The sequence below is a fragment of the Lathamus discolor genome, chromosome 2 (assembly GCF_037157495.1).
Source record: "Lathamus discolor isolate bLatDis1 chromosome 2, bLatDis1.hap1, whole genome shotgun sequence".
Classification (NCBI taxonomy): domain Eukaryota; kingdom Metazoa; phylum Chordata; class Aves; order Psittaciformes; family Psittacidae; genus Lathamus; species Lathamus discolor.
The window spans coordinates 116443617-116458528 of record NC_088885.1 but is presented as its reverse complement, the minus strand read 5'-3'; the positions used below and the strand labels follow the sequence as shown (position 1 = coordinate 116458528).

General features: G+C 44.7%; 1 protein-coding gene across 1 annotated transcript in view; it reads right to left on the bottom strand.

The window, feature by feature from the left end:
- Window positions 1-6245, bottom strand: part of DTNA (dystrobrevin alpha) — a 231068-nt gene extending 224823 nt beyond the window's left edge. The window contains exon 1 of the mRNA XM_065668201.1: window positions 6048-6245. The gene's annotated coding sequence lies outside the window, so the exon portion shown is untranslated. The remainder of the gene's footprint in view (window positions 1-6047) is intronic.
- Window positions 6246-14912: the final 8667 nt, after the last annotated feature.

Below are 14912 nucleotides of genomic sequence, written 5' to 3'. Positions count from 1 at the left end.
CGGTCAAGATCAGAAAAGTCTGCATCAGATCTTCCAGTTCAGCTCAAACCTTTCCAGGAAGGCCATACACACACACACTGCTCCCTCTTCCATTTCTGATTAAAGCTGATCTTTACTTTTCTACTTGCACTATGTTTCATCTTTATCACTTGAAGAAAGAGGAGGGTCACAGCTTACTTTGGGGTTTTAATCCTTTACTGGTAATAATCACATTTCAGAAAAGGTTGTATTATCTTCCTCCAGTCACCTGGACTCTGCTTTGGGACCTCTCAATTGGCTCTTCTTCCTGTATGGAACCAGCTCATCCATCTTACCTGGTGCCAAACATGGTACAAACACAGTTCCAACTTCCTGCACAAGCCAAGATGCACAGTACAGCGTGGTCTCACTGTTCAACAGATCTATTCACCTGTAAGGCCTAAGGGCAAAATTATATCAGGTGTTTATTTAAAACAACATGGTCAAATTTCTCTATAGAGGAGTGTCACCAGTTAAACAAGCCTCCACTCACACCTGCTGCACAAGGAGTCAGCATCAGGAGGAAGTTCTAGCTAAGCTTTCAAAAAGCTGCAAATAACACCAAAAGACTTCTTTACTCCTGTTAATTTTCTTCATGTCAGAAAAAATCTTACGTAAAGATGCTTACATCACAAAGCAGTTTATAGACATCGCTGGCACACTACATTTTAATTGCTGTTATATCTTCAGACAGCAAAGAGAAAGCAGAGCTTGTCAGCACCAAGAGAAAAGAAAAATCAAGTATGCTTCTGAAGTCTGAATTTCATTTTAAGCAAAATAAGCAGAGGCATCCAGACCACTGCATGAGGAAATTCTACATGAATCTTCCACTGCATTTTTGTAGGTCTCCACCCCTGGCTCTTCTGACATCTCTTCTAGCTAAGGAGATTAAAAAAGCCCAAATCATTTGAGATATTGCATTGCTTCTTGACATCAATCTGGTAGAGGATTTAACTGAAAAGAGCCTTTATTTTTGTACTTTGTACATTATAGGATGGAATTCTTTTAAGTTGTAATCTCTTTTGAACAGTTACAAAAATCTCTGTATTTCCCTTTGCAGGCCGTTCTGCTTATACAGAGTATCCTCATACAAATGCAGCCTCTGTACAATAAAAGATACAGCTCAGGATTTCCCTCTGGATCCTCATGGCATATGCACAGGTATGTGAACTGTCAGTGTTAACTTTCCACATACCCATGATAAATATAGTGGTTATAGGAGGAGAAGATGATGCCACACGTTTAATGGCAAAGGTTTTGCACAGCATACAGGAAGAGCATAAAAAAATTGTATGCTCTAGCAGCAGTTGTGGATATGCCATGGACAGCTGATACAGTTGTGATCTCTTTCTCTCTTCACTGTTAGGATGAAAATACACCAGGACTGGATTTATGTCATCATAAATGAAAGAAAGGTTTAGCCCCATACATTTCAGTCCTGCCTACCTTAATAAGCAGCAGGGCAAAACCCTAGCTCTACTGAAGCCAGTAGAAAAATAATATTGATTGCCAGGGGGCATGATATCACCTCGTGACTTCATGGCACTCCAATTCCATGGTAACTAAATCCAAACAAGAGGTAGTACTTGAAAGCTTTTCTTAGATATCCATCTCTCTAGAGCTGAGATTGGTTTCTCTGGAGATTTCCAGTTCTGGTGTCACTTTCTTCATCAGTGCAACTAGTCTCAGGTTTGTGGATCTCCACACCAAGACACAAAGACCACTGAAATTTCCAAGTGGTTTGGCATTTCATTTCAGTTGCCATAACTGTTAAACCCTGCCTGTGTTGATTTCTTCATATGTGACATTCTAGATAGCTAGACATACAGAGAATATAACAGGTGTATCTAACTTAAAAACAAATAAAATCACTTACACTTTAATTTGAATTGGAATGATTTAGACCTAAGTTGGCACATCTTTCCTGCACTTTCAATATGTCTTCATTGTAAGTTTCCCAATTTAAGGCAATGTGAGAAAACAGAAGCTTTTTTTGCAAGACCATTAACACCCCCCCCCAACCCCAACCAACAGTAATATCTGTGGCGATCACAAAATGGTGACTTTTCACAATTCACAAGATTTTAAAATATATAGATCAATAACCTTCTGCTAAAACTTTCAGATAAAATCCTCATGTTTTACCAAACACAGTCCCTTTAGTAGCTTCTCTAATGATGTAGGACAAGGAGCTGTTTCATTACACTCTTCTGGCCCATTCCAATTGCTACACACACAATTGATCCCTGTACATGCCCACTCCATTTTTAGCAGAAGTGTCACTCTTGTGCTGTTTGCGCAAGTGGGCACAATTTTGAGCATCTGCTCCCAAACGATTATAAATCAAGGAACTTTCATGCTCTGTGAGCTTGAGAAGATGTGGTGTTATTAACGATCGCTATTCAAGGAAGTTCAGACTAAGTGACTTAAGTGAAGACATCTCTGATGTAAGGCTTTGTTTTGTTTCTGGAAACAGCTGAGTGAGCCATCTTCACTCTCACTGCTTAACATATTTCTGAGGCTACCACCTCTACAAAATTTCAACTATTTCACTCCTGAAAGACATATAGCTTTACAAACATATTGGGGCATATGAACACTGCTCTTCTTCCTCTACTCTATCTGGTTTCAGAAGTCTGAAAAAGCCGGTACAGATCTACAATGCAGGAAGTGAAAATATAAGTAATGTGTCATACTACTATTGGATTTGAAACAATGTAAGAAATGAATGTATATTTCCTGGCAGACCTGATTTGATCAGCAAGCTAATACACCATGATTTCCTACACAATCTTAACCGACATCCTTTCATCTCAATAGAAGCAGGACCACCTCCGCCAAGAAAAGGTGTCCCAGAGTCAGAGGACTGTTTTTCAGTTCTAGTTACTTGCCTAGGTACACAATGAGTGCAATGCACCCCATGCACGAACACCACGTAATACCAAATTTGAAGATAAAAGGTCTGACTCATCACTCCATTGCACCAGTTCTGTGCCTGCGGGGCTCCATGTTCTTCATTGGTGACTCAGTCCCAAGACTCCCCTCTCTCCAGGAAAAACATGACAAGTCATGCAGTACATGTCAGGCTTACCCATCAACTCTAATTCCCATTTGCACGTCAAAACTAATTGGAATGTAACATTCCATACCACTTACATTTTGCTGTTATGCCTAGGATAGGAAAATATATAATTAAAGAGCAGCAGTTTAAAACACAGTCATTAGCATTAACCCTGTGTATTTGGCAACACGCTTAAGGGTCCCTGTTTAAGAAAACAGTCCTTGCCAAATGTTAATAGTGTGGGTATGTGCACGCTAAGATTAACAGCACAGAATTAAAGAGAAGGAGATTAGTTACTGGAACAAGAAGTTTCTCCAGATCTGTTCTCATTCCAAGATTGCTGCCTTCAATTTCCTAACCCAGAGCTGCTGAAATAGAAGAAACTTTTTGGATAGGCATTGACTATTCCTACTGAAAGGACACGCTGTGTTTATGACAGCTATTTTTGGCTTTCAGCTATACAAATATAAAACACTATGAGGCTGATTTTCTTCTCACAATTTCATGTCAGTATATATACATTGATTTCAGTGCAATTATATCTGATTATTTGCCTGGCATGGAAGTTAGACAGATCAGTGCTGACCCTTATAGGCAATTCTGAATAGACTTACACAGGGCAAAATGGATAGGAGGAGACAAACTATCCTACAGTCTCTGACAGTGTACAACTACAGAAATCAAAGAAATCATTAATGAAAGACTAAAGCTTCAAAAGCCAAACAAAACAAAAAAAAAAAATCTATCTTTCATTTTCCTCTAAACCACAATGGGTTGCTATCCTGGAGCTTATCATAATCTACATTGTGCTTTCTTTCCAGTTTTTTTTAGTTATGAGATCAGTAGGCTATCGCAGCACACAGAGAGCACATGTACATTTCTCTTCAGTACTGGCTCATAGGGTACTTCCCAGAGAGACCTGAATCTATGGTGGTTGCGCCTGCATGACTTAGTGCCATCCTTCTGTGCCATCCTGGGCACTGGTGCACACAACCAGCAACATGTAGAAAACTGTGTGTGAAAATCATTACACACCATTGGGGAGCCTCATATACTGAGCATTACATGCATGAATTATCCACTTGCCTGTGATAACAGTGTGCACACATATGTAATTTTGTATTTACTACTAACACTGCAAGACTACAGCACCTCATTCTGAGTACAGTTATAGCTCATTGAGAGGTCAAATCAGGAGCTGGTATTTTATGTGTGACTTTTTATAGGACAGAAAGATTTATTTTTAGGCATTCAGTTCTTTGAATTTTAACTTCGTCTTCTGATAAAAAACTAAAGTCCGCATAAACCCACAAAAATGTCTATCGCATTATATACTGACTTTGAATAAATACAGGAACTTGAATGGTAACTGCAAGAGTAGGGTGAAACCCAAAAATGTGTCAGTAGGATCATTCTCTTTTGAGGAGCAATATAAAGACATGGACTTAAAATAGACATGGCACTGGCTTTCATCTCATGCTCACTTACCCTTTCACAACCAGAAACCAGCATGAATTAAAAATGTTGCACTCACTACTCTCTACTTGCCACCATTTTATTAGTGAATAGGTGCCCAGTCATGTGTGTGATCAGTTGCAGAGACAACCTAGTGTTCTGGTAAAAGTTACAGAAACAGCTCCATAACTATACTGGGGTTAAACCATAGAATCTATGGCTTTATCCCCCCATTATTATTAAACTACTACTATACCGCACCGAGAAGGAGAGGAGCAGAGGTATGGCATTCAGACGTGAAGAGTAAGTTACAAAACTTTGAACATAACAAAATGTATTGAAAGCCCACAAGCATCAAGTTTGTCATACTGCTTCTTAATTGGTGAACCTCTCATTTTAACATCTTCTGAGACACCAGTAACCATCAAGGATTAACAGACAACACTGACTTCCAGCAGTGTTCAAGGTACTACCTAAAAGATCACCAATGTTGACAACGGGATCCAGTGAATAAGTACCAGGTTCAGCTGACCACTACAGCCATCAGATATGCTTAATTTCCACAGAATCATAGAATGATTGGGGTTGGAAGAGACCTTAAAACTCCCCCAGTTCCAACCCCCCTGCCACGAGCAGGGACACCTTCCACTAGACCAGGTTGCTCTCCAAGCCCCATTCAACCTGGCCTCGAACACTGCCAGCAGTCACAGCTTCTCTGGGCTACCTGTGCCAGTGCCTCACCACCCTCTTGGTAAAGAACTTCTTACAGAATCATAGAATGGTTTGGGTTGGAAAAGACCTTAAAATCATCTAGTTCCAACCCCCCTGCCATGTGCACAGACACCTCCCAGGTTGCTTACCCTTTTTCAATTTGAGACCATTCGCCCTTGTCCTATCACTACATGCTAGTGGTAGCTACTCCTCAGCATGGGTAGTAGAAGCTAGTTTGGCTGCGACAACTGTGATTTCCACCACCAAGTACCAAACTTTGCCAATAAGCCAGTGAACACACCAGTAAAGGTAACACTTCTGCATTACGGGCATCCTATCACCCCTTTTCCCTCAGCCAGCCGTAGCAGAGGGCCACCACAACCCACCAAGTTCCCTCTCCATGCCAACAGACCCATGGACCTGCTGCATGGTGAGTCTGGGTGGGTCACTGTAAGACAGACACTCACACACCTGCCAGGGCTGGAACCCGCCCTGAGGATAAACGGGACCTTATTACGACCCCAGTGGGGGCAGCCACAGAGAGGAGGACGACAGTGGGGAGGGGGGGCGGGCCAGGGGTCCCCACCCGTCATCGTCCCCCTCCCGCTGAGGCCGCCCCACACCACAGGCGACCCCGTTGTGCTGAGGGGGGAAACCCCGTGCGCACCCCGCCAGCTGCCCCCCACAGGTAAACGGCAACAGGCGGCGACCCCTGCCCGGCACCACACACCCGAGATCGGTACCTCAGGAACGCTCTGTGGGCTCCCGCCGCCGCCGCCGGGGCGGATCAGCTGATATTTACCTGTGAGGTAATGCACGCTCCGTAAGGTCACCGTGCACCCGCCGGCACACGGTGCCAGGCAGGAGGAGGAGGGACGCCGGGAGCGGGAGTTGCTGCTCCGCCGCCACCACCGCCGCCGCCGCGCACGGCGCCGGAGCGGGGCGGCCGCGCCGCGCAGAGGCAGAGGCGGCCGCTGCCGCTGCAGCTCCTGGCACATGCTGCAGGTGTCAGCGCAGGAGCTGCCCCGCCGCCCGCCCGCCGCGTCCGCCCCCCCCGAGCTGCGCTTGCGCGGCCGCCACACCGCGCCGGCGCCACTCCTCTGCGCAGGCGCGCTTCGGTGGGTGAAGCCGCCGCGAAGCCGCTGCCCGGCTTCGGCGCTCGCCTCGGGGGACGCTTCCCCGCCAGCAGCGCCGCGCGCGGGGGAGAGGGAGGGAGGGAGGGATGACGTAGTGGGGTGTGGGGCTGGGGGCGAGGCGGGGCGGGGTGGGGGGCAGCCGCCGCCGTGCCCGCTGCCCCGGGCTCTCCGCTGCGCCGCGGGTTCGGAACGGGGGTGCGGGGACAGCCCCTGCCCCGTCCCGGGGTGGCGGCGGGCCGGGGAGCAGCGCGGCGAGCCGGTGGCGGGGGATGATGTCATCCTGTTCTAACGGGGAGGGGCGGGGCGGGGCGAGGAAGCGGCCCGTCTTAATCCCCTCCTAGCGGGATAACCGCCCGCTCGGAGCTGCGCCGCCGTGGCTGGGTGCGTGACCGGTTCGGCCGTGCCGGGTGGGCTCGGGCTGGAGGAGCCCCGAGGAGCCGGTGGCCGTCCTTGTCCCACATGCACAGGCAGGTCCCGCAAGCCCGGCGCTGGAGCTGCGGGACTGCAACTTCAGCCCCTTCACACGCGATGTGATGATGTACTGGGGAAAGAGCCTGGTGGCTAAGGCACGGCCAGAGTCTGCCCTCCCCGGTAGGCTGCAGGTGTGGCGGGCTGTGTACGTGCCCAGCTGTAGCAGGGCTGGCTGGCTGCCGGGGAGCAGAGGTTGGCGTGTGGGGAGCCCTCTGCGCTCATCGGGTGTAGGAAGGGATGGATAGCAAACGCTGCTGCTCATCCCACTGCTCTCAAAATCGGCATATTCTTTTTTGGCGAAGGATTCGAATTGTTTCCAGTGCTGAAGTTCCGTGACCCATTTTTTGTCTATCTGGTAAGATAAACCATAGGGATTAACCGTGTAGGTTTGATGCACAGCTACCCGAGGGAAAAATTAGGCACCTTTCAGAGGAAGAGCTTTATGTTTCCTTTCATCCATTATGTGTTACCTGAAAATAAGACGTAGCCATCTGCATTAGAAATACAACAAAATGTGGAAGTTGGGTGGGTTTCTTTCTCTTCAGCTTTCACAGATTTCTCCCATCCACTTGTGAAAGCAGGTAACAGTGTGTATAACTTTAGCTATGGTACTTAACCTTGAGCTTGCATAATGCTTAAGGGTCTGAGTCCAGCCCATCACATGGTGTCAGGAGATCTGACAGCTTTTGGGGTGCTGCTGCATCGGTCCTATTTTGGGTCTGATCTGAAAACAGCCTGAGGAGACCCCAGCTCTGACTGGAGAAAATAAGTAGAAAAGTGAAAAGGGAGGAGATTTAATGGTGTTGGAGGTTCAAGTGTGCCATATTAGATAGCTAAGGCATTACACTGCTAGCTGCATGCAAATATTTAAAAATCTAATAATCCTCATTTAAAGAGCAGTCTGAGGTATTCAGCATGGGAGAAAGGCATTGCATAGGCAATGCTGGAGTCTCACACAGATGCCCTGTTACACTGCTTTACATTTACTGGCTTCCTCATGGTGCTGAAGCAGTGGGAAAGAGAGGTGAGAAGAGGATGAGAATGTGATTCAGGCATAGTAGATACCACAGAGAGCAGCCCAATGGTACCTTCTGGCTTGGTGGGATGCACTGGGAATGTGGGAGAGATGGAGTGTGTAAGAGGTGACACAACAGCTGAAGTAAGGTGTGAGGTCGTGGAGGACATTTCCCATTGAAATGGGAATGTGAAAGGAGGTGCGGTGGGTGATGGAAAGCCAGCAGGGAAGTCTGCATGCCTGCACATGATGTCAGCTGGGGAGGTTGATTATTTTGCTAGAGTTTAGTAGAAAAACACAGGGGAAAGGCAGTGTCACAGAGGATGAAGTGAGTGAGACTGCAGCAAGGGATTCTGTCAGTGTCATGAAGAGGTAAGGGAAGACTTGGGTTTCAGTGATGGTAACCCTCCTGAAAAGGAGGAGTGACACATGAAGGAGAGCAGAGCACAGGAGAACCTGTCCTTAAAATCTCAGTTTCTGGCTCACAAGAGAATATACCAGGAGACCTTAATGTTCAATAGGGACCTAGTTAAGATGTTAATGGGGCTGAGGATGTTCATAGCTCACCGAGTTGCTAACTGGGAGGGCTGCTATAAATTGTAGCTTTTGGGGTTTTGTCAGGAAGTGTTGCTTCATTTCTTGAAATTATGGGCTAAATTCATCACTGTTTTAACAGGGCACTAAATTAGTTGCACTTATAGGCAGCTTCACCACAATAAACTATAATCCGTCATGCCCTAGAATATGCCCTTCCAAGGATAAGTGGCTGAAGGCTGAATGGTTGTCAGACCTGGATGTGACCGTATTTGCATGGCAGAAGTAATATTTTTAAGAGGGTGTGAGACTAGAGTTAGCAGGACATGTCAACAAGCTATTGTCACATAGAAGGCAGATAGTCACATAGTGCTTTGGTTCCTGGCAGAGCACTGCAGGTACAGGACATCAGGACTGTTTGTTGCTCTAGGTATTAGCAGTCTTGGGATAGAGACCTGATGGAACTCGTGGCACACCAAAAAGGTTGTTTTGTTGAGGGTGCACCATATATCAGTGTATTTTAGGTGAAGTTTTTCTCAAATGTCCAGTTTGCAGGAAATAAAAAAGTTTGGTTTGGTTTGTTTGAAATGGCTGAGAATTTAAATGAAAACCAAACTGGAAGCCTCTGCTGTGTGAAAATCCCACTTTTGGCCAGTCTGATGGAGATACTGATGGTACAAATTGCAGAGTTGTTAAAGGACAGTCTTAAGTGTTGCCTGCAACTGTGAAATATATTTTGGACATCTGTTCCTTGCAGGAGAGGCATAGGTTTGTCTCTACCAGAGCAGGCTTCTTTCTGCAATCAAACACATGAGAACTCTTGTCCCCTCATTAATTCTTCTACCTGCAAAGCAACGCACTCCGTTTGCAGGTCCTTTTTACATATCTTGGGCAGCAGTTCCTCTAGAAGCTGCTGCTTCGTGCCCCTTTATGTGGATACATTTGGATTATCTCACAAGATAGAAAATACTCTGAAGGTGGTTGGCTTCACCAGGGCTTGTTGTCAACACTAGTCAAATGCAAACATTAATCAAATTAAAGGTTCATTCCAGCCAGGTGTAAGGTCAAGCAAAATTACAAAGCAGGAAACTGAGAATGACCTTGAGTCATTTAAACTTAAATTGTAGTTCCAGGGCAAACTTAACAACAGGTTCTTCCTTAGCTGCCCTGTCACCTTTTACCTTGAGTTTTAAGATGTCTCATCCATTAAAAAATGAATCTAATTTGCACTTATACTGTGACTTGTCATGTTCCCTTCCAGCACAAGGGAAGTGTCTCGGGTGTCACCAGCTGTGGTTTTTGTTGAAGTTCAAAGTAATTCCTGTATTCCTGACCCTTCTTTCCATTGCACCTTCTAAGCAACCTGTCCTGTCACGTGTCAACCAGTTCTTCCTTCCAGGCAGCAATTCATGAAGGTTTTTAGAAACCCTTGTATTGTGTTTGCGTGATAAGGTTTTGGTTAGGGGAAGGGACAGCAGGGCTGGCTTCTGTGAGGAGCTGCTAGAAGCTTCCCCAGTGTCCAATAGCTGAGCCAGTGACAGTGGTAGCAGCTCTGGGAAAATATATTTAAGAAAGAGAAAATGTTACTGTGCAGAAGCAATTGCAGCTGGAAGAGAGGAGTGAGAATATGTGAGACCAACAGCCCTGCAGGTACCAAGGTCAATGCAGAAGGAGGGGTAGGAGGTGCTGCAGACACCAGAGCAGATATTCCCCTGCAGCACACGGTGCAGACCGTGGCAAGGCAGGCTGTGCCCCTGCAGCACATGTTGGTCCACAGTGGAGCAGATCTTCACCTGCAGCCAGGGGAGGACCCCATACCAGAGCAGGGGGATACCAAAGGAGCCTGTGCTCCTTGGCTCCATGGAGAGAGGAGCCTGCACTTGAGCAAGTTTGCTGCAGGACTGGTAACCCCATGGGGGACCCATGCTGGAGCAGTGGAAGAGCGTGAGGAGTCCTCCTCTGAGGAGTAATGAGCAGCAGAGACAATATGTGATAGAACCGACCACAGCTCCCATTCCCTGTCCCTGTTCACTGCTGGGCAGAGAATTTGGGCTTGAAGCTGAGCCCAGGAAGAAAGGAGGGGTGAGGGGAAGGCATCTTGAAGATTTGGGTTTATTTTCTATTATTCCTACTCTGATTTAATTGGTAATAAATTAAACTAATTTCCCCAAGTCAAGTCTGGTTTGCCCGTGATGGTAATTGGTGAGTGATCTCTCCCTGTCTTTATCTCAAACTGTGGGACGAGCCTTTCATTGTATTTTCTTTCCCCTGTCCAGCTGAGGAGGGGGAGTGATAGAGCAGCTTTGGTAGGCATATGGCATCCTGCCAGGATCAGCCCACCACACCCCCTTACTAGCTTTCCTACATTTTATATTTAATAACATTAAAAACTATGTGCTCTATAGCAGTCCTCTCAGGTTTTCCATATGTAGCTGGTTTCCTCTTGGGTAGCATAAATGGCTTTCTAATAGTGAAGATGACAGACATGATAAGGACACATTTGACCAAGCATCTCTCTCACCATTTGGTGTCAGCTTCTGGGGCTCCAAATGTGACATCCCCCCTGTCGCTGAGGAATGAGAGAAGATCACACCTCCTACATCTAAGAGAGTGTGAGGAGAGCAGGAATCACACTAGACAGTGCTAATCTTAATGTCACCGTTAACAAATCTAATCTTTCCCTAGTTCATCCATCACTGTGCCAACTAGGCATAGTTTCGTACGATTAAGTGCCTGTGAAATCAAATAATAAACTGAATTTGTTCCCTTTGAGTACATTGTCCAAACTGGACTTCTGGATACATCATCATTACTACGCTCTTTAACTTGTCAGAAATGCCAGAATACAGGTAATAACAGTAAAAACACTGATACTGTATGTTAGTAGTTTCCTTGGCTCATTACAGGACAGAGATTAAAGTCCACACTTCACTCTAAAAATCTGCCAGCACTTAACACTGAGATGTCACTAAAATAAATAGGGTTTGTTCTATATAGAACAAAAAGATTTTATTGGGTAGTGTGTTGGCAGAGAGCTACAAAACGCTTTGTACACTGGCTTATGGTAGTTTTTTTCATTAATATTGTTATTCATTCAGACTCCTTACAAGAAATGACATTGACTGTTTAACACCAGGTTACATGTGTAACTCTAGGCTTCTTAATCACCTGGAAGTTAGAATTGTGATTAAGTCTGTTAGTGAATTAGTAGCTTTGTGACAGATGCATGAGTTCTATTCAGAATATGATGGGCAGCTGTATTCTGAATAAAATAATATTTAGTAGAATTATAAAAGAATAATAAAAATAATAATAAAAGAATATATTTTTTCTGAATATTTATTCTGAATAAAAGACCTCTCAGCCTTTCAAAAAGGTCGCGCTGTACTAGAAATATATTGCAACAGGCATTTATTTGCTTGAAAACTGAGGGGACTGACATCTAACACTTCTAAAGCACCTTCTAGGAGTATTGCTCATTCTACTTTAGGAGAAGTTTCAAACCTTTTCAGTGGGAAGTGTTAATAGCCATTACTTGTAACTGGTGAAACCAGGAGACGTCTGCCTTCCCTGAATTTAGTGCTGTTGTGTGAACGGTGCTCTGCTGAGCTCCACTGGGCTGCTCTAACCCTTGCCATATGAGTTCAGCCTCCCAGAGAAAATAATGGGCTTGGAGGGAATCTGGGAGTAGCACAACTGTTTTAGAGCGAAAGATGGATAAATGCATACTGCAGGTGGTTGGCAGGAAGCAGAGTGATTTTTTTCCCTGAACTGTATTCTTTTAAGCAATTGGATTTCAGGTTGTCTGAGAGGATGAAACTAAAGATCACCAGTTACAATAGTAAAAGGTTTGATTCCTTTTTATTTTTTATCTTTGATAAATAATACACTCTAGCAGTGACAGTCTTCTTTTGAGAGAGTGAACACATTGTGCTACACAATTATTGTCAGCCAATATGTACAAGTTTATGACTGTTATTTGCATTAATGTTGTGCATTGTGTATTACTGTGCTCTTGTGCTCTATGTCTTGCAAATACAAAAGCTTTAACGTTAAAGAAGCTGGATATTATAACGATAATTTGAAGCAATATAGGGCTTTACAGAGACTTCGGTTTCATTAGGATGTTGCTGCTGTCTGTGCTAAACAGCTAAATAGTATGAAGCATTTAAAAATGAAAAGTGAAGTCAAGCATGTATCATCATGACATCTACAAATACTGAGGGAAGTCAGTGGTTCATCTGTGGAGATGAGGTGCTGTGGCAAGTATGTGGGATGGGGATTTGGCAACCCAGTTCCTAACCTGGTCTGAGCTGAGTGCTGCCCTTGTCACATCCCTTTCCTTTCTGCTCCTCTACCTGCAAAAGGAGAGGATTGGGTCCCTTGTAAATGCTTCATGATCGTCAAGGGAAACATGGGATCTGTCCTTGCGGTAACTAGGTGTACCCATACCCACCATCTAAAATAGTTACAACGAGAGTTCTTTATGGGAGCAGACCCTTGAAACAACAGTGGCCCGCACTGCAAACACAGGAACATGCAGGATGAGAATATGAAGCTGTGCAGTCTTAAGAGGATAACACGTCCGTGAAGTAATCTGCTGTTGGCTCTAAAGAAGACAAAACTGCTTTGTCAGTTGTGTACATGCTATGTTGTGTGATTGATAGGGAGCTACTGTGTGACTGCACAGCTTCCCTTCTATCCTTGTGACTGCAGTGAGTCCTGGCACCATGGAAATACCATACTGCCAGGGTACCAGGTTCACCTTCTAAAGTAAACAACACTGGGATCACACAAAAGCAACTGTACAGGGACAAAGGGTGCCTGGGTAGGAAGGATGCAGAAAGGCACAAAAGGGGTCACAGGGGCCAAATTCTAATGGCAAATATGAGAGGATATTAGAAATGGGGGAGGGCTGAAGGAACATCTGCTGTTAACTGAGGAGAAGAAAAGCAGGTGACAGCAAGATTTACATATTCAGTGAGTTTCAGTCACAAAAAGGTGATGGTGACCAGAAACTTAGCATGCACTGGAGCAGTCTTGAAAGCACTAATAGTAATCTTTGGCAGTTGCTAGGAGAAAAATCCCAGTGGATAAACACAGCACCTGTCATTAAAAAGGAGAAAATAGGGACTTTCAATGCAGTTAGGCTAAAACTAAGAAACATTTTAAAACAAACACAGTTGGTTCCTAAACATGTAGAGTACAGTCAGGCCACAAAGACTTTTGAAGAACAAATCTTGTTAAATTGCTCTAATATCTTCTTTAGCACAAACAGCCTAGTGCCATGGGCACCTACCACTACCACTACTGCTGCTGGTGACATGATGTCTCTGGGAGGCTTGCAGGAGGTTCCAGAGGAGGTAGGACCTCAAAATTTCTTTCAGCCTCATGTATCCATGATTTTTATCTAACAGCTTAAATCACAAGAGATAACATAATCCTTAATAATCTAATTCTGCAATTCAGTATTAAATCTTCTGTTACAGAAACTTTGTACCCACAAAACACTTCGTGCCTGCAGAAGTCCATCCCTTTCTGCACATGCTGGATTCACTGGGCAAGTGCTACAGTGAATCCTGCATAGAGGTGAATCCATCCCTGCACGCTGACCGTGTCTGGGTGAAAGTGGTCAGCTGAAGCCCTGCTGCTGTGTTCTTAGAACAAGGTGGTTTGCTGCCTACATAGGTAAGGTAGATGCCTGGCAGTTGGGTGTTGGCTACATGAAATTACTAGGAGGATATAGTTCATAAACCATGTACCTCACCAGACCTAGCTGGTATATGGTGAGGTATATATAGCATATATGAGTAAGGCTTTTTAAAAGCTTTTGATATAGTCCCACGGGATGTCATTACTAAAACTAAAATGAGGCCAGGCTAAAATCACTCTGCAGTCTGCTAGGTGTACAAGGGGTTGAAATACCATTCATTTGTTGGGAATAATTATCAATGATTCATTGTAAAACTAGGAGAATGTTGTAAGTGAGGTCCCACAATGGTCTGTCAGGGGTCAGTTTTACTCAATGCTTTCATTAATGACTTGAAATAGAGTAGTGATTTGTACAGAGAGTAAAATTTGTGGATGACATCAAGATGGAAGGGTTTGTGAGCACTTTAGTGAACAGGATTAGAATTTAAAATAATCTTGCTACACTGGTGAAATGGTCTGAAATCAATAAGATCAAATTCAGTAAAGAATGCGAAGGACTCCTTTTGGGGAGGGGAAAAGTCAAATCAGAGGTGCAAAGCAGAGAATAGCTGACTAGGCAGCAGCACTGGAGGCAAGGCTCTGGGTCCTACAGTCAATCATGAGCTGAGGATGAGTCACCAGTATAATACTGCTGAAAAAAGCAAAGACTTTACTGCCCCATAAGCTGAGCAAACGTGATTCTGGTGAATATACGGATAATTACTCTGCACTACTCAGCACTAATTACTAGGGTTGTGTGCCCAGTTTGGAATACTACAAGAAAAACCCAAAGTGAGAATGACTAGAAATTTTATCACTA